This window comes from Aethalodelphis obliquidens, unplaced genomic scaffold, assembly GCF_003676395.1.
Source record: "Aethalodelphis obliquidens isolate GAN/ISIS:26980383/991018 unplaced genomic scaffold, ASM367639v1 scaffold5, whole genome shotgun sequence".
NCBI lineage: Eukaryota > Metazoa > Chordata > Mammalia > Artiodactyla > Delphinidae > Aethalodelphis > Aethalodelphis obliquidens.
In genome coordinates, this window is record NW_020837949.1 from 49,128,551 (window position 1) to 49,156,462 (window position 27,912).

At 40.8% G+C, this 27,912-nt stretch overlaps 1 long non-coding RNA gene across 1 annotated transcript in view; it reads right to left on the bottom strand.

The window, feature by feature from the left end:
- The window catches only part of LOC113618309 (uncharacterized), an 84,374-nt gene extending 59,995 nt beyond the window's left edge, over positions 1-24,379 (bottom strand). Inside the window, exons 1-2 of the long non-coding RNA XR_003431966.1 lie at positions 24,254-24,379; positions 23,630-23,746 (exon numbers count right to left, since the gene is read on the bottom strand). This is a non-coding gene — a long non-coding RNA (uncharacterized LOC113618309). The remainder of the gene's footprint in view (positions 1-23,629; positions 23,747-24,253) is intronic.
- Positions 24,380-27,912: the final 3,533 nt, after the last annotated feature.

Consider the following 27,912-nt stretch of genomic DNA (forward strand, 5'->3'; position numbering starts at 1 on the left):
TATTACTAGTGATGTTAACCTTGATCACTTGGTTAAGGGGTATCTGCTGGGTTTCCCCACTGTAAAGTTACCATTTCTCCTTTGTAATTAATAAACATCTTGAGAAAGATACTTGGAGGCTGTACAAATATACTGTTTATCCTCCAACCTTCACCTGGTGGTTTTAGCATCCATCAGTGGACCTTGCTTGCAACAATTGCTGTGGTATTTGCCGAATGGTAGCTCACACCTGAAACTAGAGGGAAGCAGCTAATGAACTGTCCCTTTGCTTCCCAACCTCGACTTAACCAATAATGAGATTTGAACTAAGTGTGCAAAGGGATAAAAAAGGTCCAGTTCCTGAAACGAAGGCATCTCCGGCACAATTCCTGGGCTGCTTTGCAGAGTCGACTAAACAGCAGTTGACAGATCTTGCTTAGTAGGCAAAGAGAACAACCACGGAGCACACCCAACTCCCATGCTAATCAAGGTGAATAAAGCCATGACATAGAACAGAAAACCACAGGACTCTGTTTAACACAAGCAGGGGCTCAACTCATTCAGCCGGCTACCTTGTTTTCCATTTGTAATTAGAGTCACAAAGAAACCGGCTCCTCTGAGTGCTACCCCACCAGCAGAGCCCCAGACAACGTCCTCATTTTCAATAAGTCTTCCCCTTTATCTCACTCTGCCTGATGCCTAATAAGCTGATTGCTATTTACTTTGGACCAACAGCTAATCTGTTAATGATTGATTTTAAATTTTTACAGTCATTTGTCTCTGGCAGGACCTGAGACTGCAAAAGGCAGTCCTTTCCTACCTGATGAATTGGCTTTTTCTTTAAGAAAAAAAAAGAAAGAAAGAGGAAAAGAAGAAGAAAAAAGAAAGAAAGATTTAAGTCAAAAGTGTTCATGGTTGCATTCTGCTAAACTACTGACATTCAATGAGAAATTTCAATGCAAAAAGAGAAATGGTAATTCTTCCTCTAAAATTCATCTGCTTTTGAAATTGTCAGCAAATAATAAAAGTGGACATTTTGCTAATGGTGGTGTGGGGTAAAGACCCTCTTCCATATGAAGTAAATTCTAATTGTACTATAAATTTGCAGAGCCTGAGATTCTTAATTACCAAAGTTGATGCTCATTGCCCAGCTGGGATGGGATATCTAAACTAATGTTTTTACTGTCCTTTAAAACGATCTAAATTGCACACCATGTGATATGTATATTCTTTGTAGGATATATGCAGAAAAGTAAATTTTACTTTCCGTAAAAAGAAAAAAAAAGTGTTGAATAGACAATAGGTAGTTTAATTGGTATCACACAGCAATGGTCTGCAATTTAATCACTGCTTCTAAAAATGGAACAGTGGATAACTACTGTGTTCTGAAAAGTAGAGGGAATGCCAGGCAAGAGAGCACTGTGTGCATTTATAAACATCGCTACTTCCACAAAGTGAAGCTTGCCTCAGAGATGCCATCTCTAATTCTGTAAATGAGCATGACCCCCATGGCTAGCATTCCCATCAAATATTTATTAAAACACACCCGGGGCTTCCCTGGTGGTGCAGTGGTTAAGAATCCACCTGCCAATGCAGGGGACATGGGTTCAAGCCCTGGTCTGGGAAGATCCCACATGCCTAGGAGCAACTAAGCCTGTACACCACAACTACTGAGCCTGCACTTTAGAGCCCACGAGCCACAGCTACTGAGCCCGCGTGCCACAATTGCCGAAGCTCTTGCACCTAGAGCCTGTGCTCTGCAACAAGAGAAGCCACCACAATGAAAAGCCCGTGCACCGCAACGAAGAGTAGGCCCTGCTCACCGCAACTAGAGAAAGCCGTGAGCAGCAGTGAAGACCCAATGCAGCCAAAATCAAATAAATAAATAAATAAACAAAAAAATAAATGTGCTATACTTTAAAAAAAAAAACCACTCACCCCAAGACCTCTCATCTCAAAATGGAATTAAACTCATCCAAGTGTCTCTGAAAGATGAGAGTGATTTAAAATGTGAATCAGCACTTCCACCAAGTAAAAAGGAAGGACACTAGTACAAAATGGTGTTTGGGTACCTGTAAGTGGTAGCAGGTCTTCCTGGAGGGCCAGTGTTATAAATTAGCAGATTAGACATTTTGCAGAGCCTCTAAACGGAAAGGCTCAACTGTTTGAAGGATAAAAGCCCTAATCTTATTAATATGTTAGATCCCGCAAGACAGTTAGGCTCCATCACTAACTGAGAAAGAACCGAAGGCAGCTGGGGGACAGAAACCGCGGCCTCCCAAATGGTCTACTGACCTTCCTGAGAGGCAGATATCATGTGACAGCGATTGCCTATCTCAGCAGACAGGCTGGAAACAGGAGAAAGTGTTAAATATAACCAGGTAGGCAGCGATGAATTGACATACTGAAAAATCGAACACTTCAGTAATCAGCCTAAGGATCTGATATCAACAACATTTTTCAGTTTTGTCCAAATTCATTGAAAGGTGTACTTTAGCAAGTTCACTTCTCATTGGTGAGACCTTTCATCTTTATGCTGCTTTTCTGATTGGATTCTGCCACCACCGGCTTGGGTGGCTCCGTGCACAGGAAGCAGACTGTTCACTTGTGAGAGAAGGAAGGCTGGGTTGAGCACACATACAAATGTGTTTTACTCCAACATTAATTTAAAAACTATTAGATATCCATCATAATGGTTATTTAGAAAGAATTATGGTATATGAAAATGCATCAGGTACTGTGTTCTAACAGCACAGTAAACCTGAAATATTAATATACTGCCCTCTATTGCAGTAGGAAGCTTTTATAACTATAATTCTAATTACAGAACTCTAGTTAATATCTACATGGCTTCAGATAACTTCATTAAATCTTTGGAATATTTATATTATCCAAAGACACTCTCTACCCATTAGAATAAATCTCTTAAAATAACTTTTAAAAATCCTACTGATATGCCTTTCTTTTTATGAGACACATAAGCCATATAATTTACTTTAAGATTTATTCATCTCTGTAGCAGTATTCCAAAAATTCTTTAACTCTAAACCACTTTTTGTCCCCGGTACAGACAGATGTAACAAGGCTGTCAGCTGAGGTCACTCCCTCCTTTGAGATTTAAATAAAAACTTGCTCAAGTCTCCAACCCTCATCCTGTGGGAAGTCCAATATTCTCCCCTAGATTTCTGAGAATTCCTGAGAGTTTATGTTCTCATAGTCACTTCTCTCTCCCCAGTGACTTCTTTGGGTTGAATTCTTGATCTCACTGTGTCTCATCTTTTATAGCTGCCCATGCCAACCCAGATTTTGAAGGTAAACCCTTTCACTTGATTTCTGCCAAAACACCACTCCAATAAAGTATTTGTGTGGAAGAGACTTTCTGTTTCCTTAAAAGTCTCTCATCAGATCCCGTCACTTGCTGCCATCTTGCTTTCTGCCTATTTCATCCCTCTCCTGTCTCCTATTCGCAAATTCCTCTAAACTTCTTCCACAGAGCAATTTGCTATCTCTTAGCCTAGCTCCAGACTGTCCAGACTATCTCCTGGGGACCTTATCTTCATAGCCAAATGCTTCCATTAAGGTGGTAGACAGTCTCCTCCCTAAAAGGAATTCCTGGCTAGCTCTTAAAATAACAGCATTTTCCTCTAAGCTGCTCATATATTACAAGAGAGATGTGACTCATTCCTACAAACGTTCAGGAAAAGAAACACAAAGGACAACTAATTTTGTGATAAGCACCATAGGAAAGCATCTACAACAGAAGGTCTACAACAAACAGGAAGATAAGATCGGAATTGGGGGGCACTCTAACTTGGGAGGCAGGACTTTGAGGGGACCCTGCTTTCAAATTCACCCTGCAAGGGCCAATAAAAGGATTGATAGCCAGAGGACCATGTTGAGCTGGAAATAAGCCTCCATCCCAATGTCTTCCTAAGACTCTGAGCTCCTGGCTTTTCCCAGAAAGTTCAGCATAGGAGCACCATAAATAGTGTTGTGCGTGACTGATTTCCTATTGCAGACTAAGCCAGAACTTAAGATGAGAAAATTCCCTGCTGCATGGATAAGTAGAAAGAATTCCAGAAACTGACCAGAAGTCAAATTCTTTCACTTTACTCCCAGCTTGAATATAGGCGATAAAGCATCTCTCCACTATGCATAAGCTTCAAGCCAATCAGAACTATATGGACATCATTCAATGTGTGACTCACATACCCACATTAGATCAACAGCCTTAGCAGAGTGTTAAAGTCCCAGATCCAAGAACACAAAAAGAGGATGACTCAATTCATTAGCAAATTGAGACACATCCTAACCTCTTTAAGATAATTCAAGCAGAAGAATTTTACTTTAAAATGTCCAAATAGGTTTCTATTCAATGCATTTTTTTCTGGCTCTTACATCAAAGAAATGATGATTTCTAAACAGATAACAAAAGTAAGTCAATTAGGTTCACGCCTAAACAAGAATTTTCATTAGTTCAATGCTGGAAGTGTATATTCAATGACTACTACGTTTAACTCAGTGGGAGGCAAGTGTGAATGCCCATCAGTATACATCGGCATAAAATCATTGCAAACTGCTTGAGGGGGAATTGAGTAATTTTATTAAAATTTGTTGCAACTCATAGAAATATTTACCCAGCTATAACACAGCTGGCTCTATCAGAGACATGCTGGACAAAATTTGCCTGTGTACTGAGGAAAATGTTCCATCTCAAGGGTCCTGAAAAGAAAGTGACTTGCAGTTGATCAAACGATTGTCCTTTACATCTTAATAATAATGATTCACTCTATGCTTATTGAATTCATATATTTGATATATGATAATACATAGCAAACATTTTCATACTTACTGTAAGCCAGGCACCATTATAAAAACTTTATATATGCTAACTCATGTCTTCATCAGAACAATATTATAGGATAGGTACTACTATTTTTCCCATTTTACAAATGGGGAAACTGAGCCATGGAGAGAGAGTATAACTCACCTAAAGTCCCACAGATAACAAGTAGTCAAACTAGGATCTGAACACAGGCAATCTGGCTGCCCAGGCTTTTACACTTGGCTTCTCTGCTCTCTACAGCTTCCACTGAATGTGGGCCCACAGCTGACCCTCAGCAACTTCACAGTGGCAGCACCAGAAACAAGAGCTGGCTTCCTGTGGTCTGAGTGCCAATAAGTACTCGAGGTTTGAGGACACAAGAAAACCCCATAAACCCAACCTAACTACAGGGAGGACAATGGCTGAATTGAGAGAATTTGCATTAAAAAGATTATTATTCATAATTATAATTAGTAATTAGAGAAATGCAAATCAAAACTACAATGAGGTATCACCTCACACCAGTTAGAATGGGCCTCATCAGAACATCTACAAATAACAAATGCTGGAGAGGGTGTGGAGAAAAGGGAACCTTCTTGCACTGTTGGGAATGTAAATTGATACAGCCACTATGGAGAACAGTATGGAGAGTCCTTAAAAAACTAAAAATAGAAATATCATATGACCCAGCAATCCCACTACTGGGCATATACCCAGAGAAAGCCATAATTCAAAAAGACACATGTACCCCAATGTTCATTGCAGCACTATTTACAATAGCCAGGTCATGGAAGCAACCTAAATGCCCCTCGACAGATGAATGGATAAAGAAGTTATGGTTTATATATACAATGGAATATTACTCAGCCATAAAAAGGAACGAAATTGGGTCATTTATTGAGATGTGGGTGGATCTAGAGACTGTCATACAGAGTGAAGTAAGTCAGAAAGAGAAAAACAAATATCGTATATTAATGCATATATGTGGAACCTAGAAAAATGGTACAGATGAACCAGTTTGCAGGGCAGAAATAGAGACACAGAAGTAGAGAACAAACGTATGGACACCAAGTGGGGGAAAGCAGCAGGGGAGGGGGTAGTGGTGGGATGAATTGGGAGATTGGGATTGACATGTATACACTGATGTGTGTAAAATCGATGACTAATAAGAACCTACTGCATTAAAAAAAAATTAAATTGAATTTTTTTAAAAAGTACTTTAGAATTTACTGGTTTGGTTAATTCCAAATGCATATAGTGCCCTTAACCACAAGCCATTTAGTGTGTCAAGTCTAGGTTCCAAGGACCTGCTTAAATAAGCAAATACATATTATTTGCATACAAGGTTTTATATGACAGAATATTAAAAATAATTTGTTAACACATTCCAAAGAGTATAGTACTTGGACTATTCAATTTCTCTGCAAACAATTTCTCCCTCGAAAATACCAGAGTAAATGCTAGCCTGGCCAAGTGAGCTAGTGCACGCTTTGAGTTAATGGAGGATGAATTAGTGAGATTATACTGCCACAATAACAGTGGGTCTGCATCTCTAACCTCATCCATGAGACACTGCAACACTGCAAAATGTATCTTGCTCTACTTCATCTTGCATTTAAGCACCCGCTTTGTCATAGCCAGTTGGCAACCTTAAACGTATTTGTATCTGTATTTGAATCAGGCAGCAGGGTAGGCTATATTCCTCCAAGTCTCAACATGCAATTCCCTCTTCACTTATTAGCTCCAGCCCTTAATTTATTTTTTTATTTTTATTTTTTGACCACAACCAAAGCGACAATGATTGCAATTACCAAACATGAAACACACTCACCAGCCCTTAATTTAGATATGACATAAACATTTACTTGCTCATGCACTTGTTTAATTCATTTTTGCTTAATAATTCTTTTTTCTCTAAGACTCCAAAGAGTAGGTATATCCAACACAGCTGGCTGGCTGCCCTCTTTCCTTTTTGGCAGAGGCCAGAATCTGCTCGGATACCTACCTCTCCCAGACATAACTCAGGATTAATCCTAACTGATCTCCAGCAATTGGTTTCAGTGTGTGAAAGTGAGCAAATGCCAGCTGAAGGGTTTCCAGCAAAAGTCAGCTAGAGCATTTCTGAGTTTCTATAGGGAAAGACATACAAGAATGATAGAGACTCTCGCCATTTCTGTTGGGTAGTACTACGTTTAGATGTGATGTCTGGAACTGCAGCAGCCATTTATGACTATGAGATGAGCTAGGTCAAAAATGACAGAGCAGAAAGATGAGAAGGACCTGGGCCAGGCATGTGTTAGTGAGCCATCAAATTAATCAACCACAAAACTTCTCTACTTCCAAACTTCTAGTTGTAGGAAATAACAGATGTTATCACCAGTTTAGCAAGTTGATTCAAGGTTTTCTGTTGCTCAGAGCTAAAAGTATCCTAAAAGAGACAGCAGGAAATGTGACTGTATAATTCACTTTAATTAATTTGTTCAACATATATTAATTGAGCATCCAGTATCCCCAGGCATTGTTCTAGAACTTGGGCATAGAGCAATAAATAAACTAGACAAATCTCTGCCCTTATGAACATATGTTCTAGGGAGGAATTCACTTTGTGTGATGCCTTGTATGCTCAGCACAGCCCAAAGTGGGAAGAGAAAAGGCATCCAATACTGGAAGAATGGGAGGAAAGTTGCATTTATTATGCATCAGAACACTTTTCAAAGGCTATCTCATTCAGTCACCACGGGTGCAAGTTAAGATTGGTGTTATGGCCCCATTTTACAGATGAGGATGTTGGGGCTCACACATCCAAGGCAGAGCCAGGATAAGAATCCAGATCTTCAACACCAACTCTGACACTCTTTCAAGCTCTCGTGCTACATTAAGCCTACAGAGTGTCCAGGGGGTCAACAGGAACAGCAGAAGTAGAGACCCACCAGATCCTGATGTCCCAGCAGATGGACACGTCATGGAGACATGTCTCTACCTGGTACAAACACAGGGCTATTGTGTGCCCTGTGAGGACTGTAAACAGGACAAGGCAGTAAAATTCATAACAATCCCGAACAGATGGACATCTGGCAACTGTGAGATAAACACTCAGAGCTTTTGATGAGTTGGTGACGGTGCAGGAAGGAATGGAGATGAGAGCTCTGAAGGGTCTGTGATTTCCTGGTCTGTCAGCTCCAATCTAGGCTGCCCTACAAGGGATGTGGCCTCACCCTCTGTAGAAGATAAACACAAACAGCTCTGTGATCACAGTTAGGCTGACAAAAAGGAGGGGAGTGGGAGCAGGGGTGCTGTTTCATTCAAGAACTGCGTGTTTTCCTATAGTAATGCATAAAGGAATCCTTCCAGAAATTTCTGTTTGGGGTGCTATTTACTGACGTAAGAATGGGGGCTTCTATTTATCGAGCGTTTGATACATGCCAGGCAGTGTGCTAAGTCCTTTCTCCGTAGGATCATATTACAAAGTTAATTCTATTGTTATTCTTGTTTTTACAGATGAGGAAACCAAGACACAAAGTGTTTTAGTCATTTGTCGAAGGTCTCAGAAAATAAGGGTCAGAGCTGGGATGTAAACCAAGTCTGTCTTTTGATTACTGGTCTATACACCCCTCTGTGAGGGTTTATGGAACTTCAAGGCACTGTGTGCTTGCATTCTCCACTCTGACCTAGGACAGTGCTTCTCAGCTTATTCAAAGTGCAGGACTGGTTTGTTTGCTTGCTTTGTTTTGTCCAATCTTCCATGGGCTGATAGAGAGCTCTAATATGCCTACAGAGTTCCACCACATATGACTCATAGCCCAATCTGCTCTATATCCTATAAGACCATCCTGACTACTTCTTGGATGGTGCAGCAATGTCAAATCACTACGAGGGTTTTCATTTTGAACACTTCCTCTCAGTGTCCATATTGCCTCATTGTGGACCAGCAGCAAACAGTTCAAGCCAGGCACTGGTCCACAGACACACTTTGCACAGCACTGATCCAGGACATTTAACCTGCAGCCCCTAATACTGAAAAGGCAAGAGGGCCACTTAATGATGAGTGTTTGTATGTACAGGGACATCTCAGAGAAGGAAAGTCCAACATTTAAAGTTCCAAATGAAAAAGAGAAAAAAAGGAAGCAAAGACATTTATAAAAAGGTAGTTCACAGACCTAAAAGCATCTTTCATATTATAAACTAATAAGATGCACTTGTCTAACAGTAGAACAGAAAAATAATTCTGGTAAAGCCATTCATCGGAAAAGTACACAGCCATTGGAGGGGTAGGTATAATGTTAAGTAGAAAACAAGTTTAACATACAAAATTATATACCCAATGTGATCCCATCTCCAACACATACAAATCTGCTATCAAGAAAGGACTTTATAAAATATCTTGTCCTTAACTGTAATTTGGTAGATTATTTTAGTTACTGACTAGTATCGCTTTTTTCCTCAGCATATGTATTCAGATCTCCTTAACTTATTTTAAGAAAGCTGTTATAGGGAGTTCCCTGGTGGCCTAGTGGTTAGGATTCCGGGCTTTCACTGCCACAGCTCAGGCTCAGTCTCTGGTCAGGGAACTGAGATTCTGCAAGCCACAAGTCACGACCGAAAAAAAGAAAAAAAGAAAGCTGTTATAAATTCATACTCACTAAGATATAAATGACTGATAACTCCTAATATTTCCCAGGGAGCATTTGCCTTTTAATGGAAGACATATTTAGCTGAAAAGAATTAATTGGCAGATTTCAATCAGCTTTGCAATAGGTAAGTTGAAATCAGGCAATAGATGAGGTTGGCTGGAATCCTTGATATTATAGGCACGTGCCTCAAAAGCTTGGTCCCAGCTCTTCTTACAAATGAAAAGAACAAGAGTGCTGGCCAACACCAACAAACCATGAGAGCAAAAACAAAGGTGGCTGCCTTGCTCACCCACTGAGGAGGTATACATGTGGGGGCTTTTGAATTATTTACGATTTAAAACTCCCCTACTTCCCAAAAGAATCTGAAAACACTGATGAAATTTTAAATAATTCAATTTAAAAAAACAGATTACAAACAGCTTACAATATCCAAGTAACAGATATAAAGATATTACTATAATGGAGCAGTCAATTCATTTACATTTTCCTCCCAGGATACAGCATTGTTTTTTACTCAACAAAAACTTGCTGACTGTTCTCTCCCATAGCACTTTCCCCTGTAGGTGTTCCAAACGAACAAATTTAACAAAAGCACATCAACGTCAAGGCTTAACTAGTTCTTCCTAAGGAAACTTGTGGAAATTGATACATAAATTATGAAGTATTTGTTAAATTCCAAAGCAACAGCATATTCTGATCACCATTTTGTTTGTTCGCTAAGCCATCTAGAGCATCTCAGGCCTGAAGTACATTATGCACGTTATGTGTTAACGCCTTATAATGTATTTAGAACTCAGCAGACTCTCCTTCCCCTCACCTCACCATCAGATGATCCACATAGGTCGAATTTGGTGTCAAGCAAATTAAAAGTGTTATTTTATTATCCAAAGTAATTGTTTCAACATTAAAAGGCCGTTATTATGAATCGGTTATGTTGGTGATTATGCCATTAAGAATGTGGGGCTAACTATTGGTTTAGCTGAACACCCATGTTTATGAAAGCCTTCTTTAGGCTCTACTCTATGTGGCAAACCATTCTTAACTGGGTACTCCAAATGGTCTTTGTACCTCAGATGTATTTTTCTAAGACATTAACACATTGAAGCCTGTCCCCAAACTCCCCACGCGACCATTAATTAACATTGTAAGAAGAAAGAACCAGGCCTCCCATTGTGATGTGGCTGAGACTAAAACTTTCAGCAGTGATGGTGCTCAGAACCACACAGTCACTGGATAAGATCTCTTACATCAAATAGTTCAATCATGGGAAGAGGAGGGCGGGGAGGGAAGACTATTAGAACAGTGCTTTTATTCAGAGTACTCTTTAAAAATCTGCTGGAGGGCTTCCCTGGTGGCGTGGCCGCTAAGCCTGCGTGTCCGGAGCCTGTGCTCCACAACGGGAGAGGCCACAACAGTGAGAGGCCCACATACTGCAAAAAAAAATAAATTAAAAAAAAAATCTGCTGGATACAAATATGTTTTTGAAAGCTTCAAGGAATCTCAACCTTGTAAGGAATTTTGAAATGAACTCCTTAGCCTGGCCCTCAAACAGCTCCCATATCTGAGGACTCAGTAAGTGCTAAGCTCTACATTAGATGTTTCAAGTATTATCACTTACAAATGCTTACAAATCCCTGCAAGGTTTCTATCTTACAGATGAGGAAGAGAAGCTTAGAGAGGAGACTCTTCCCAAAGTGTCACGGCAATCTGGAAGATATAACAAAGATCCACGTGGGTCTGTCTCCAAAACACAGGCTTCTATTGCATACCGACCCCCTAAAATGGCAATCCATCCAAGCTTACATTCTATGCCACAGGGTAGCTGCTTTAAGCATATATCTAAGAACCATGTGATTAATCATAAAACCAACAAAACCCTGTAAAACACCCAGAAACAAACTTTACAGGAAACAGGCAAAATCTGTTTGTGATACACACACACACAGAGGGACATTCAAACAAAGGCTTGAGCAATTGGGAAATCATGTGTCATTCTCATGTAAGCCTCAGAATTGTGAAGAATCCAATTCTCCCCCCATAATTAATCTATAAATTAAATGTGATTCTAATGGAAATCCCAACAGGATTTTTTTTTGAAACTTTGAAAAATGATTCTAAAGTTCATCTGGAAGAATAAACATTCAAGAACAGCCAGAGAAATTCTAAAAATGAACAGTAATGAGATATTAAAATGTGTCGACCTGGCACAAAAATGCAGAGTAATCAAATGACCATGGTAGAGCCCAGGAAGTATATATGGACATTTAGTACATAATAAAAGTGGCATTTTATATCAGTGGGAATAAAATAAATTATTCAAGAAATGATCTCAAAAATATACCAAGTCATTAGAAAAAAAATAAATAGAGCTGGATCCCAGGCTCATTCTTTACAGTGAGTTAAATTCCAGAGGGATCAACAATTTAAATATAAAAGTTAGAACTATAAAGTAATAGGGGGAAAAAAGATAAAGATTTTTATTATCCTAGGAAAATGGCAGTCTTACTTATCATGAGTCAGAGGCCACAAATGAAAAGGGGAAAACCTGATAAATTTTATTTTGTAAAAAATGTAAAATCCCTACCAGAGGGCAGACAGCAGAAGCAAGAAGATCTACAATCCTGAAGCCTGTGGAACAAAAACCACATTCACAGAAAGATAGACAAGATGAAAAGGCAGAGGGCTATGTACCAGATGAAGGAACAAGATAAAACCCCAGAAAAACAACTAAATGAAGTGGAGATAGGAAACCTTCCAGAAAAAGAATTCAGAATACTGATAGTGAAGATGATCTAGGACCTCGGAAAAAGAATGGAGGCAAAGATCAAGAAGATGCAGAAATGTTCAACAAAGATCTAGAATAATTAAAGAACAAACAAACAGAGATGAACAATACAAGAACGGAAATGAAAAACACACTAGAAGGAATCAATAGCAGAATAACTGAGGCAGAAGAACAGATAAGTGACCTGGAAGACACAATGGTGGAATTCACCGCTGCGGAACAGAATAAAGAAAAAAGAATGAAAAGAAATGAAGACAGCCTAAGAGACCTCTGGGACAACACTAAACACAACATTCACATTATAGGGGTCCCAGAAGGAGAAGAGAGAGAGGAAAGACCCGAGAAAACATTTGAAGAGATTATAGTCGAAAACTTCCCAAACATGGGAAAGGAAATAGCCACCCAAGTCCAGGAAGCGCAGAGAGTCCCATACAGGATAAACCCAAGGAGAAACACGCCGAGACACACAGTAATCAAATTGGCAAAAATTAAAGACAAAGAAAAATTATTCAAAGCAGCAGGGAAAAACGACAAATAACATACAAGGAAACTCCCATATGGTCAACAGCTGATTTCTCAGCAGAAACTCTACAAGCCAGAAGGGAGTGGCATGACATACTTAAAGTGATGAAAGGGAAGAATGTACAACCAAGATTACTCGACCCAGCAAGGATATCATTCAGGTTCGATGGAGAAATCAAAAGCTTTACAGACAAGCAAAAGCTAAGAGAATTCAGCACCACCAAACCAGCTCTACAACAAATGCTAAAGGAACTTCTCTAAGTGGGAAACACAAGAGAAGAAAAGGACCTACAAAAACAAACCCAAAACAATCAAGAAAATGATAATAGGAACATACATATCAATAATTACCTTAAACCTGAATGGATTAAATGCTCCAACCAAAAGACACAGGCTTGCTGAATGGACACAAAAACAAGACCCATATATATGCTGTCTACAAGAGACCTACTTCAGACCTAGGGACACATACAGACTGAAAGTGAGGGGATGGAAAAAGATATTCCATGTAAATGGAAATCAAAAGAAAGCTGGAGCAGCAATACTCATATCAGATAAAATAGAGTTTAAAGTAAAGAATGTTACAAGAGACAAGGAAGGACACTACATAATGAGCAAGGGATCAATCCAAGAAGAAGATATAACAATTATAAATATATATGCACCCAACATAGGAGCACCTCAATACATAAGGCAACTGCTAACAGCTATAAAAGACGAAATCGACAGTAACACAATAATACTGGGGGAGTTTAACACCTCACTTACACCAATGGACAGATCATCCAAGCAGAAAATTAATAAGGAAACACAAGCTTTAAAGGACACAATAGACCAGATAGATTTAACTGATATTTATAGAACATTCCATCCAAAAACAGCAGATTACACTTTCTCCTCAAGTGCACATGGAACATTCTCCAGGACAGATTACATCTTGGGTCACAAATCAAGCCTCAGTAAATTTAAGAAAATTGAAATCATATCAAGCATCTTTTCTGACCACAACGCTATGAGACTAGAAATCAATTACAGGGAAAAACACGTAAAAAAAAAAAACCCATGGAGGCTAAACAATACATTACTAAATAACTAAGAGATCAATGAAGAAATCAAAGAGGAAATAAAAAAATACCTAGAGACAAATTACAATGAAACAAGACAATCCAAAACCTATGGGATGTGGCAAAAGCAGTTCTAAGAGGGAAGTTTATAGCTATACAAGGCTACCTCAAGAAACAATAAAAGTCTCAAATAAACAATCTAACCTTACAACTAAAGGAACGAGAGAAAGAAGAACAAACAAAACCCAAAGTAGCAGAAGGAAAGAAATCATAAAGATCAGAGCAGAAATAAATGAAATAGAAACAAAGAAAGCAATAGCAAAGATCAATAAAACTAAAAGTTGGTTCTTTGAGAAGATAAACAGAATTGATAAACCATTAGCCAGACTCATCAAGAAAAAGAGGGAGAAGACTCAAATCAATAAAATTAGAAATGAAAAAGGAGAAGTTACAACAGACACCGCAGAAATACAAAGCATCCTAAGAGACTACTACAAGCAACTCTATGCCAATAAAATGGACAACCTGGAAGAAATGGACAAATTCTTAAAGAGGTATAACCTTCCAAGACTGAACGAGAAAGAAATAGAAAATACGAACAGACCAATCACAAGTAATGAAATTGAAACTGTGATTAAAAATCTTCCAACAAAAAAAATCCAGGACCAGATGGCTCCACAGGTGAATTCTATCAAACATTAAGGGAAGAGCTAACACCCACCCTTCTCAAACTCCTCCAAAAAATTACACAGGAAGGAACACTGTCAAAATCATTCTACAAGGCCACCATCACCCTGATACCAAAACCAGACAAAGATACTACAAAAAAAAGAAAATTATCAACCAATATCACTGATGAATATAGATGCAAAAATCCTCAACAAAATACTAGCAAACAGAATCCAACAACACATTACAAGGGTCATACACCATGATCAAGTGGGATTTATCCCAGGGATGCAAGGATTCTTCAATATATGCAAATCAATCAATGAGATACACCATATTAACAAACTAAAGAATAAAAACCATATGATCATCTCAATAGATGCAGAAAAAGCTTTTGACAAAATTCAACACCCATTTATGATAAAAACTCCCCAGAAAGTGGGCGTAGAGGGAACCTGCCTCAACATAATAAAGTCCATGTATGACAAACCCACAGCAAGCATCATTCTCAATGGTGAAAAACTGAAAGCATTTCCTCTAAGTCAGGAACAAGACAAGGATGTTCACTCTCACCACTGTTATTCAACATAGTTTTGGAAGTCCTAACCATGGCAATCAGAGAAGAAAAAGAAATAAAGGAATCCAAATTGGAAAGAAAGAAGTAAAACTGTCACTGTTTGCAGATGACATGATACTATACATAGAGAATCCTAAAGATGCCACCAGAAAACTACTAGAGCTAATCAATAAATTTGGTAAAGTTGCAGGATACAAAATTAATGCACAGAAATCTCTTGCATTCCTATACACTAATGGTGAAAAATCTGAAAGAGAAATTAAGGAAACACTCCCATTTACCACTGCAACAAAAAAGAATTAAATACCTACGAATAAACCTACCAAAGGAGACAAAAGACCTGTATGCAGAAAACTATAAGACACTGATGAAAAAAATTAAAGATGATACTAACAGATGGAGAGATATACCATGTGCTTGGATTGGAAGAATCAATATTGTGAAAATGACTACACTACCCAAAGCAATCTACAGATTCAATGCAATCCCTATCAAATTACCAATGGCATTTTTTACAGAACTAGAAAAAAAAATCTTAAAATCTGTATGGAGACAAAAAAGACCCCAAATAGCCAAAGCAGTCTTGAGGGGAAAAAACAGAGCTGGAGGAATCAGACTCCCTGACTTCAGACTATATTACTCAGCTACAGTAATCAAGACAATATGGTACTGGCACAAAAACAGAAATATAGATCAGTGGAACAAGACAGAAAGCCCAGAGATAAACCCACACACTTATGGTCAACAAATCTATGACAAAGGAGGCAAGGATATATAATGGAGAAAAGACAGTCTCTTCAGTAAGTGGTACTGGGAAAACTGGAGAGCTACATGTAAAAGAATGAAGTTAGAACACTCCCTAACACCATACACAAAAACAAACTCAAAATGGATTAGAGACCTAAATGTAAGATGGCACACTATAAAACTCTTAGAGGAAAACATAGGCAGAACACTCTTTGACATAAATCACAGCAAGATCCTTTTTGATCCACCTCCTAGAGTCATGGAAATAAAAACAAAAATAAACAAATGGGACCTAATGAAACTTAGCTTTTGCACAGCAAAGGAAACTATAAACAAGACAAAAAGATAACCCTCAAAATGGGAGAAAATATTTGCAAACGAATCAATGGACAAAGGATTAATCTCCAAAATATATAAACAGTTCATGCACCTCAATTTAAAAAAAACAAAAACCCAATCCAAAAATGGGCAGAAGACCTAAACAGACATTTATCCAAAGAAGACATACAGATGGCCAAGAAGCACATGAAATCTGCTCAACATCACTAATTATTAGAGAAATGCAAATCAAAACTACAATGAGGTATCATCTCACACCAGTTAGAATGGGCCTCATCAGAACATCTACAAACAACAAATGCTCGAGAGGGTGTGGAGAAAAGGGAACCCTCTTGCACTGTTGGTGGGAATGTAAATTGATACAGCCACTATGGAGAGCAGTATGGAGTTTCGTTAAAAAACTAAAAATAGAATTACTATATGATCCAGCAATCCCACTACTGGACATATACCCAGAGAAAACCATAATTCAAAAAGACACATGCACCCCAATGTTCGTTGCAGCACTATTTACAATAGCCAGGTCATGGAAGCAACCTAAATGCCCCTCGACAGACGAATGGATAAAGAAGATGTGGTTACATATATACAATGGAATATTACTCAGCCATAGAAAGGAACGAAATTGGGTCATTTGTTGAGATGTGGATGGATCTAGAGTCTGTCATACAGAGTGAAGTAAGTCAGAAAGAGAAAAACAAATATTGTATATTAATGCATATATGTGGAATCTAGAATAATGGTACACATGAACTGGTTTTCAGGGCAGAAATTGAGACACAGATGTAGAAAACAAATGTATGGACACCAAGGGAGGAAAGCGTCAGGGGAAGGGGTGGTGGTGAGATGAATTGGGCGATTGCGATTGACATGTATACACTGATGTGTATAAAACTGATGACTAATAAGGACCTGCTGTATAAAAAAATAAATAAATTTAAAAATTAGAAAAATTATTTTATGTTCTGTTTAAAGCTACATCATAATGTTATAATTGAAGAGAATTCTACAATCCCTTAAGGAAAAAAGATTGGTAATAATTGTGCACATGAACTGAAAATATGTAAAAAAAAAAAAAGTAAAGTCCCTATAACTTAAAAAAGACAAATAAGAAACAGAAAAAATTTGCAACAAATACAACTTTTAGAGTTAATATCACTAATCTAAAAAGAGTGTATAAAATACTGTATTTTCCAACATTGCTTGATGTATTACAATGAGCATACACCATTTTTTCTAGCGAAGAAAATAACAAAGCTATTTTTATTTTTAAAGAAGTATTTGTTTAACCATGCCTCTTTCCTCCATTGTATAACTTCCAATATTTAAAGGAACCAACCAATAACTTTAGATCACACCATTGCAACTCTAACCACAGGGAGTCTCATAGCTGGATGTTCCTAAGAATCACCCAGGGGCTTCCCTGGTGGCGCAGTGGTTAAGAATCCACCTGCCAATGCAGGGGACACGGGTTCGAGCCCTGGTCTGGGAAGATCCCACATGCCGCGGAGCAACTAAGCCCGTGTGCCACAACTACTGAGCCCGTGCTCTAGAGCCTGCGAGCCACAACTACTGAGCCTGTGTGCCCCAACTACTGAAGCCCGTGCGCCTAGAGCGCATGCTCCGCAACGAGAAGCCACTGCAATGAGAAGCCTGAGCACCACAACAAAGAGTAGCCCCCACTCACTGCAATTATAGAAAGCCCGCGCAGCAACAAAGACTCAACACAGCCAAAAATAAATGAATTTATTAAAAAAAAAAAAGAAAGAATCACCCAGGAAGGTTTAATTGCTGATTTCAGGGGTAGAGGAATTTGCCTTTAAAATTTAACAAGCATCTTAATGTGTCTCGCCCGCTAACCTCACTTCGAAAACTATAACAGCATATCCAGTCACACAACATTTTTACCTGAAAAAAAGTACAATGAGAGACTATCTCCATATTTACTAGGAGATGTAAAAATATCCAGTGCTTCTTAAAACAGCTACATTGGCCATTGAAGAATTGCTTTCTGTCTTGTAGCTTTGGTGGCCCCTTAAGACCTGATGTTAAAATGCTGGTGCCAAATGAACCTTATTGTTTAGGTTTTATCCTCAAGATGGCTTACATTTTATGCCAGGAAAACAATTCTGGGGTATGACACTAAATTCTCTGCAGCTCCATGGTGTGAAGTATGCGAGGTCTGTCTTCCCCCAGTTAAATGCCTCTTACAGGAATTCAATCTTCTGTGTGCAGTATGAATTTCATTTAGTGGAGATGCTACACATATTTTCTAAGGTGAAAAAATTCTGTTTCTTTATTGGAATTTTCCTGCTTCATCCTGACAATCAGATTTTTTCATAAACTTGGAATGACCTTTATAAGGTTCTATTGGCTCCTCTTCCCCTCCTCAGTTTTCACTTCAATATTAGGAGCTCCACAGGCTTGAAGTATTGAGACACTAGTACAGTTCGCTAGTTATGTGTGATTTATTCAAAACTATCTTGTTAGATTAGAAACTTAAGATTTCAAGTCAATCGATGACATGTCTAGACTTAAATGTAGTCTACTTTGAGACAGCTTCCTATAATTGGTTTTTCAAAGGATGTGAAGGCCTTAAAAATGGATCATTCTTTCTAATTGTTTTTTCTCTTCTTTCAACTTTTAGTGACAAGTAGTTGGGTCCTATAACCCACACGTTTAAGCTTGCAGTCATTTCTCTCCTCATACATACGTATTATTGTACTAGATAAAAACAACTATTACCTTTTTATTGTTTATCTAACATTAGATCATTCCTTCCTTCCTTCTTCAATCATTGTTTGATCAGTTCTTATTGAGCACCAAGATACAGTCTAATTACCTTGCTAGATCATAAGCACATACGAATTTTGGAAACTAATTGCGAGTGATGTAATTTTGTTCTTCCCTATGCTTCCCCAGAAAGGAGCCAAACTCCACAATCACAACATAGCTCCAGAAATATCAGCTCTACAACTACCATGAGGTTACCTAATCTTGGTAAATGGCCATGAAAAAATTTTAGCATGATGTCTTACCAGTCAGGGACTAACAACTAGCATTACTTTCATCTGGTGCTCATGGCCCCCAGTTGGGCACTTTTGGATCTCCTGGTCTTCACTGGTATAGAAATACCTAAGCATCCTACCACCCGATGATATATATGACATGCTCTGCCAGTTGTTCTACCTCATACTGGTTGAAGGACACACTCCTTCACAATTACCATTCTTCCAAAACAATCTTTACCCGTTATCTTGAATCTGGGAGTGGATCACTGATAAAAGACTGCTGTCTGAACAGGGATTGCTTGTCTCCAAAGTCCTGATAATGATTTGGGATTGGCACCTGCTCACCCAGGCAGTAAAAATTTCACTCTTCCTGTCTCAACAACCTTGTACTGCTGTTTGATTTCTGAGAAAATTAAAAATTTACTCTCAGTGCCCAGGCCTCACTCCATGCCAAAGAAAGCATCAAATTGGGATCAGTCAGGAGTCTCCCTTGGAAGTCATTGCCACGGATTCCACACATAAGATGATCTCACAGGAAGCTATTTTGGAAATCCCCAGTATCAACGTGTGGGGCACAGGCTTTGACTCTGTGAGGTTTCAGCAAAGCCTCTCTGATCTCTTGCTTGCATTTGTAGAATTCAAGACTCTGAACAGTGCCCAATAGGACTGGCAAAACATCCTTCTTCAATAATTTCACCAAACTCCCATATCTTAGACGAGTCACTGGTCACAAGAGTTGTTATCATGCCATGTGTTTGGTCCCATGGGCAGTCTGCTTGTGTTTATTTTATTTGCTTCTAGATAGCCTCCAATACAACTTGGAAAACCCTGAGCCTAAAAATTGGGGGAATTACGCAAAGTTCATCTGGAAGTCAGCACAGACTTTAAGCAAGTCCCTCGTTCTTTGGGGCAAGATGGGCTGGGTAATAATTCTCAAGGTGTCAGCTTGGAGGAAGGTCTCTAATCAATAGACCACAGCGTTCTTTCTGTCCTTAGACATTGTCTCAATCAAAATGCTTCCCTCTGCCACAGACAAGGACATGGATGGCATGCTTATCAAACCCGATGAAATTCATGCAGCATACGAATCCCAAGAAACAGGACACTTGACATCCAATTCTGCAATACACTTCAGAGAAACCTTTTAAGCAGTGTCTGTTCAATTTTCAGTGAAGATAGGATTTAGTGGCATATGAAGAGTAATTATCAAAAGACTTATACTGCCTGCTATTGTTTTGTTTTCTTCTTCATTCTCATTAGTAACCCTTTTTTGGGGTGGGGGCAAAACTGTATGCAGACTTTGAGATCATGGTACATGTCCATGGTAGTTAGTTCCAGCAAATTACAGCCAGCCATTTACTACCATCTTAAAGGAACACCCCAAGATATCACACACAGAAGATAAAGTCTTTGCAGGCAAGTTCAAGTCCTATAGCTCAAAGGCCACTGGATTTTAGAGCTGATAAAAATATTAGAAATTATCTAGGCTCATATCACAAATGAGGCACTTTAAAGCTACAGGATTCTCAGGACTTCCAAATGCCCCACTACAATTCAGAGATAAAGCCTGAATGAGAAGCCCACTCCCTCTCTATATGTCATTCCCTTGATGCTCCAGGATGCCTGACTCAATGCTTCCTTGTAAGTAGGTGGTGCCTCCCCTTCAGATCCCCTTCTTCCCAACACACTCCCTGTGAGCCATTCACACCAGCATTCCTACAAAGCTCCATCCCTTTATTGTGGCTGCCTCTGTCTAGAAGTCCATCCTTGTTGGTCTCTTCCAGGATCCAGCTCAAATATCAGATTTCGGGGAAACTATTTACTCCACCACAGTTAGTTGCTCATGTTCACTTTGTCCATACTATGTGAATTTTCAGACTGGTTTACATCCCGCTGTCTCTTCCACTGTGAGCTGCTGGGAGCAAGGATAAAATGTCAGCCATCTTGAAAATCCAACTTCAGGTAGAACCAGGTATATGGGGACAATAAATGGCCAAATTAAAACAAGCAAATCGACAACAACAGCGATTTTAAAAAAATTTAGGCCTGGCCCCATTCCATAATTCTGTTGAAGCCATAGAGATTAAAAAGACAACAGTTTTGCTCTCAAGGGGCTTACAATCCAATGGAGAATTCACTTATAACTTCTCAACAAATATCTGCTGAATGATGAATTAACGTGATCTAATTCCAATTCTCCCATGTTGATAAGCTATTACCAAAATTCAACCGATCCCAGTGTGTTTTGTGGAGCCATCGTTTTTTATCTTGATTAACGAGACTTCCTACCTGTGGTCCTGATTTCCTCACTTCATTGCATTTATCACAGCCCCCAGTGCTGGGCTCTCACCATAAAGCTGTACAGAGAACACCATGGGAAAATTCATTCACACACATTAGAAGTGTCTCCCATGAAAAAACTATGCGTTGACCTGGAGTGGGGAAATAGGCACACATACTGCTAGTTGCAGTATAAAGCAGTACAATCATTCTGGTTATCGACTTGGCGATATTTATCACCATTTTAAATGTACTCAGTCCCAGCATTTCCGCTGCTAAAAATTTATCCCGTGAACATGTATGCACAAATCTGCAAATGTATAAGGATATTCACTGCAGTGATGGTTGAAGTAGCATAAATTTTTTAATTGTTACATCCATATCCTGGAATTCCATGCAATCATTACAAAGGATGCAACAGATCTAAATGCACTGAGAAGGAGAGATGTTCAATATATTATTAGTTCAAAACAAGGCACTGGAGAGTTAAGGTTTGGTAATACCCCACTTGTGTAAACAAAGAATAGATATACTTATTCGTATATGTATAAAAATTACTAAAAATATACAAAAAATATTAACAGAGATTGTAACAGTGGATGGAAAGAAAGTGACAGGAGGACAATTTTTTTATTTGATACACTTCTGCAGTGTTTGAATTATTTTTCTATTGAATATATTTTATGATTTCTTCCATCGTCTTACCACCTCCTTGTTCTATCTATTTCAGTTTAAGCAACTAGGTTTTCTCAAGACTAGGTTATTTATTCCATATTAACCCTCTCAAACTCATACACATCTCCCAAACTTATTCTCTCTAAACCACTTTTTCTGCTTTAAATATGACCTTTCCAAGATCTTTAGCTTATGATTAACCAGATGAAACCATCAGTACATGGATCCCCAATCCAGGTACCGAATTACAGAAAGTACTTTTGGAAAAAAAAATGCTAACTCAATTGAGTCAGTTAAAACATCCGCAAACATTAGCAATGCCACAGTGTCATGACGCAGGAGGTCGAAGGTCCATGCACCCCACACAGGGAGTCACAGCAGGGCTTAACTGGGGCAGTTCTGGTTCTGCCATTAGGACCACGCACACTCCAATCTCAGTGAAAGTACATAACACACCGCAATTATCCCCGGATCATCGGCATGGTAGACCCAAACAACTCCAGTCTACCACGTCAATGTATATTCCAGGAGTCTTTAATGCACGGATCATTGGCAGGCTGCGCCATAAGAGCCCTGTAGGAGCCGTGGCCGTGTGTGGAGTCGATGCACACTGAGGGACTCCCCCAGGCCCGCATCACTGGCAGCGCATCGTGTCAATGCATACTTCGGGAGCCCTGTGTGTGCTGAGGAACAATGTACACCAAAAATACTTATGAAGTAGCTGTTACAGTGCATACACAGTATTCACTCTTCTAAATGGAATGTCAGCAAATTTAGTGTGCAACAAATAACTCCTAAAAGGCACAAAGCACTCCTAGAGGCCCAACTTTGCACACAGATGGTTAGTCCAGGGAATCACGGTTAGTCCAGGGAATCGCGGCAAGACTGTGGCGAGAGCGTGGGTCTCTCTTTACAGTGAACAAAGGGAAAGGAACAGCCAGTTCATGCAACCTAAGCCACTGCTTCTACTCTTGTGTTGTCAACGTTTTCAATAATCTGATTACTTCCTAATTATCTGCCTGGGCATTTGATGCTTAAGATCTAAGAACCTTCTCTCTCTCCATGCCCTGTTCCAAAGAACCTGCAGAGTAAGGTGAGAGGGTTAGAGGGAAGGGTCTTGGGTCTTAATGAAGCCTCTAGACCAGCACTGTCCAATAGAAATATAATGTGAGCCACGTATGTCATTTTAAATGTTCTTTGTGGCCACATTTTTAAAAGGTATAAAGAAACAGACAATAGATTTTTAATAATATATCTTATTTCACCCAGTATATCCAAAACATTATCATTTCAATAACCCATCAATATTTTAAAATGGTTAATGAGACAGTTTACATTCTTTTTTCCAGTCTTCGCAATCCAGCCTGTATTTCACACTTACAGCACATCTCCATTTGGATCAGCCAAATTTCAAGTGCTCGAGAGCCACACGTGTCCAGTGGCTGCCCCAGGGGACCGCACAGCTGCAGAGGCCTAGGGAAACGAATCCCAGCACCTTAAACATTCACTGTGCCCCGTCAACTACCTGTCTCAAAGCAGGTGTGTGTCTGGCTTGCCGTCTCATCTCCTGACAGCGCTGCACCTGCCGAACCGCCTTTTCTCAGCCGCCTCAGCGGGTAGGTCTGTTTGGGGCTTTGTAATCCTAAAAAGGACCACAAATAAGCCTTCAGAAAGGGAAGAGAACTTTAGGCCAAAGTGATACTGTCAGTGTCAAGTCCTCTTTCTTGGAGATGGAGCTGAAGAGGAGAGCGAGGGGCTGCTGGGGTGAGGGAAAAGGAGCGGGGACGGCGCCCAGTGTGAGGGTGACGGCCTCCCTGCCACTAACCCCCCCAAACGTGCCGTCAGCCGGGCTTGCGGGGTCACGGGGGTCAGCCCAGGTGGGGTGGCTGGGGTCTGAGGCTGAGTCTTCCCAGGGGCACAAAGGGGGCGGGGGTGCAAGGAGAGGGAGAAGACAGGGAGAGCTGGAGCGGGCGCGGGTGCTTGCCGAGCCACAGACAAAGCTGGCGGCTGGCAGGGGAGACGCGGCGCCGCGCTCATCCGGGTACTCGCGGGACGCAGGGGGCGGGGGAAGGGCGAAGGCCGGGGCCCGGCAGGCCTATTTGAATATAAGGCTCTGCCACGCTCGGGGCGCTGCTGACAACTTCATTACCTCCGCGGATAAAAATGACTGCGGGCGAATGCAAACGGCGCATCCGTCTCGCCGCCTGCCTCAGCTGCAGCCGGCTTCAGGCGGGGCCACGCGCAGCACCGCCTCCTCCGCACACCCCGTGCAGCGTCCCCCTTCCCCCAGGGCACCGCGCAGTGCCGCCCCCTCTCCGCGCCGCCGCAGCGCCGCCGCAGCGTCGCCGCCGCGCCGCCGCCGACCCGCCGGCCAGCCCGGCTAGGGACGCCACGGGGTGTGGGCGACTGGGAATTGCTAATCTGCTAAGATTTGCTCGTGAATGTTAAGAAAATGCCCTGCCTCTTAACTGTCATCGAATTAACGTATGGAAATGCCAGAAAAAGAGAGTACTCTGTGCGTAGGATTCCTAATCTTGAACCCTGATAGAAGAGGTTGGACCCCACTGGTTCCCGACCACCACTCCCCTGGTGATTAAGTTGGACGAAAGCATCCCCAGCACCCCATCTTCACCCACTGAGCAAGCAGGTGAGGGGGTGTGCTACTCCCTGTTCTTCAGACCTTAGGGTACTGCCGCCACCAGGACGTTGCTGCGTCACCGTACAGAACCCCTTCCCAAACCCCCAGCCTATTTGAGCAGTCCATATGGGAATGGGGGCAAGTCGTGTGCAGAAGGAAAAGCTGTTTCCAGAGCCTCTCTCCTTCCTTTGGCATAGAGAAAAAGGGGAGGACCGACTCCTGGCAAGAAGTCACCTCCTGCCTTGCGAGAGACAGCTGCGGTTATTCCGTGTGGACTCCTTGTGAACTTCTGGGAAGCAGGAGCGAGGTCATTTTTATTAATAATAAAAATAGCAGCAATAACAATAATAATAAACATCTACTGAAGGTTTATTATGCACAAAACATTATGCCCACTGCTTTACCAAGATTATTTTATTTTTGCCACAATGACCCTAGTGCTCTCCTGGAAACTGGGGTTTAGCCAAGCCTTGCAAGGAGCCCAGGGTAACCCAGCTAGGAAGGCGTGGAGCACAGGTGAGAAAGCAGGCCTCCCTCCCTCCAGAGCCTGTGCTCTCAACCACTCCGCAATTTTCTGGGCTTTTCTTACAGCTCAGGCTGCTGTCCCATGCCCTCTTCCTTCTCCCCTACGTCCCCCAGCCCCCCAAGCCATTCATCCCTTGCGACTGAAGGGTGAATCCTAAATAGTATAAATCAATCAGATCAACCCCTTCTTTTGTCCAGGGCTTGGTACAGAAAAGAGCACGTGACCAGTCCTGGCCAACGCCAGGTAGGGGGGACATCTGCGGGGGGGTTCTGGGAAATGCTTCCTTGCCACATTGTATCTTAGCCCTGTGCCTATTTGGGCGGTGTCCACTACCTGGTAACCAGCAGCAAAGGTACTCTACGGAGACAGATTTGCAAGATTTAGTACGATTCATGCGAGGGCTAAAGTTTAGGAAAGTGGCTTTCTAGTCCCATCTCTACCAGCAGTGAAATCATGCTGCTTCATGATTATTCAGGACTATATTTAAGGTTGATTCCTTTTTGGAACAAGAGAAAATGTAAAGAAGTTAACAAATGAAAACTTGAGAAATTTCGTCATGTCTGTTCCCCACTCTGTTTCCGTTTCTTCATCAGTAAAATGACTGAAGAGCTTCTGCTCCTGGGCAAAGGGAACCTCACAATTCCAACTTCTTTTACTGGGCACCAACCTCATTCAGTCTCAAGGCTCTAAGCAGCTTTTCCTCGACTCCCTTTTCCATCAAGACATCTCTTTGCCTACACAGGCAAGGCATCCCTTCCCTCCCAGGGCATCAGACTCTCTAACTGTCCTGCATGCACACATCCAGTTGTCTGAACTTAACTGCCTTTGAAATGTTGTTTACTGGCCTTCAAGTAGTCTCTCTGGAGAACTTGCATCTGGTTTTGAACGTTTGGAAAGCAATGGCTACTTAACCAGTCACTTACTTGTTTCCCTTGGCAATTGCTTTAAAACATAGAATCCAAATTAGAATGGAAAATTGATTTTTATTGTTTCATTAAAGTCATGCACACTTATTAAAATATGCCCAAAAACCTATGTAAAATATTAATATATACTATATGCTTTAACAATTCATCCAGAATCAATAAGTGATGACCAGCTCTAACATCTCTAATGTTTCCCACCACAGAGGAAAGGAAACCCAAACTCCTTAGCAAGACATTCAGGACAACCCACAATCTGTACCTAACCAGCTCCAGCCTTATCTGTCTACCGTTATATACCCCCAAATCATACTGTTGCACTTCCTCTCCCATGACATACAGTTCAGCAGGTTGGGGGCCCACATTGTCTAGAATGCCCTTGAAGCTCACCTCCAACTTTTCCAAGTCCAGATTAAATACCACCTTTTGCAAGAAGCCTTTCCCATTCCTCACATTTAGCGACACAAAATATTGAGTTGTCTAGGATTTGTTCTCAGTAATATTTGGCATATGTTTTGTGTTTATTGACACCCACTATTCTAGAAATAATGCACATGTCCAAATAGCAGAGGACTTAAATATTATTATGCAAACAAGTAAAATGGGTTATAAATATTATCAGCAGAATGTATATACAGCTCACTCCCAGCTTAAGGATGAGCTGTTCTCTTAAAGGCGATAAAATAAAGCTTCTTTCACCTCTCGTTCTTGATGAAATAACTTTGATATAAATAAAATAGGAAACCTGTCTCTACTAGCTTAAACAACAAGGAAAACGTAATATCTCCTGTAGGAAGTCTCAGGTAGCAGGTGCTGAGGTTGATTAATTCATGTTTAATGTTGTCAAGGACCCAGGTTCTTCTCATCTTTACACTCCTCCATCCTCAGCTTATTGACCTTGTCCTTAGCTAGTTCTCCTCAGGGTCTCAAAATGGCTGCCATAGTTCCAGGCATCACTTGAAGAAATGGTAAAGTCCAGCCAAAAAAGTGGGCCTAGTCTTACTTTAAATTTCTTCTTAAGAGTGGGGAAGTTGGGAGCAGGGCGGTGGCAGGAGTGGGAGCAGCCAGGAGCCTAGGTCGGGCAGAGGATGAGGGCAAGTGCAGGGCTCAGTGCTGCCCCAGCTCCCGCACCACACTCCTGCCCACCCTGCGGCCCACAGCAGGCAGAGTCTACGAGAGTTTGCCCCTGAGCTCAGGGAAGTTTCCCACAGAAGCTCCACTCCCATGAAAGCAGTACCTGCAGGTGCCCTCCACTCCCCTGGCCACTGGCGAGAAGGTATTGTGGAGAGGGACCTTCAAGATGGTGAAAGAGTAAGACGTGGAGGTCACCTTCCTTCCCACAAATACATCAAAAATACATCTACGTGTGGAACAACTCCTACAGAACACCTACTGAAGGCTGGCAGAAGACCTCAGACTTCCCAAAAGACACTCTCAGGCGACCTACACACAGTGTGTGGGGGGGGGGTGTTTAGCAAATCCTAAGCTGAACCCCAGGAGCTGTGCGACCAAAGAAGAGAAAGGGAAATCTCTCCCAGCAGCCTCAGGAGCACCGGATTAAATCTCCACAATCAACTTGATGTACCCTGCATCTGTGGAATACCTGAATAGACACCGAATCATCCCATAATTGAGGTGGTGGACTTCGGGAGCAACTGTAGACTTGGGGTTTCCTTTCTGCATATAATTTGTTTCTGGTTGTATGTTTATCTTAGTTTAGT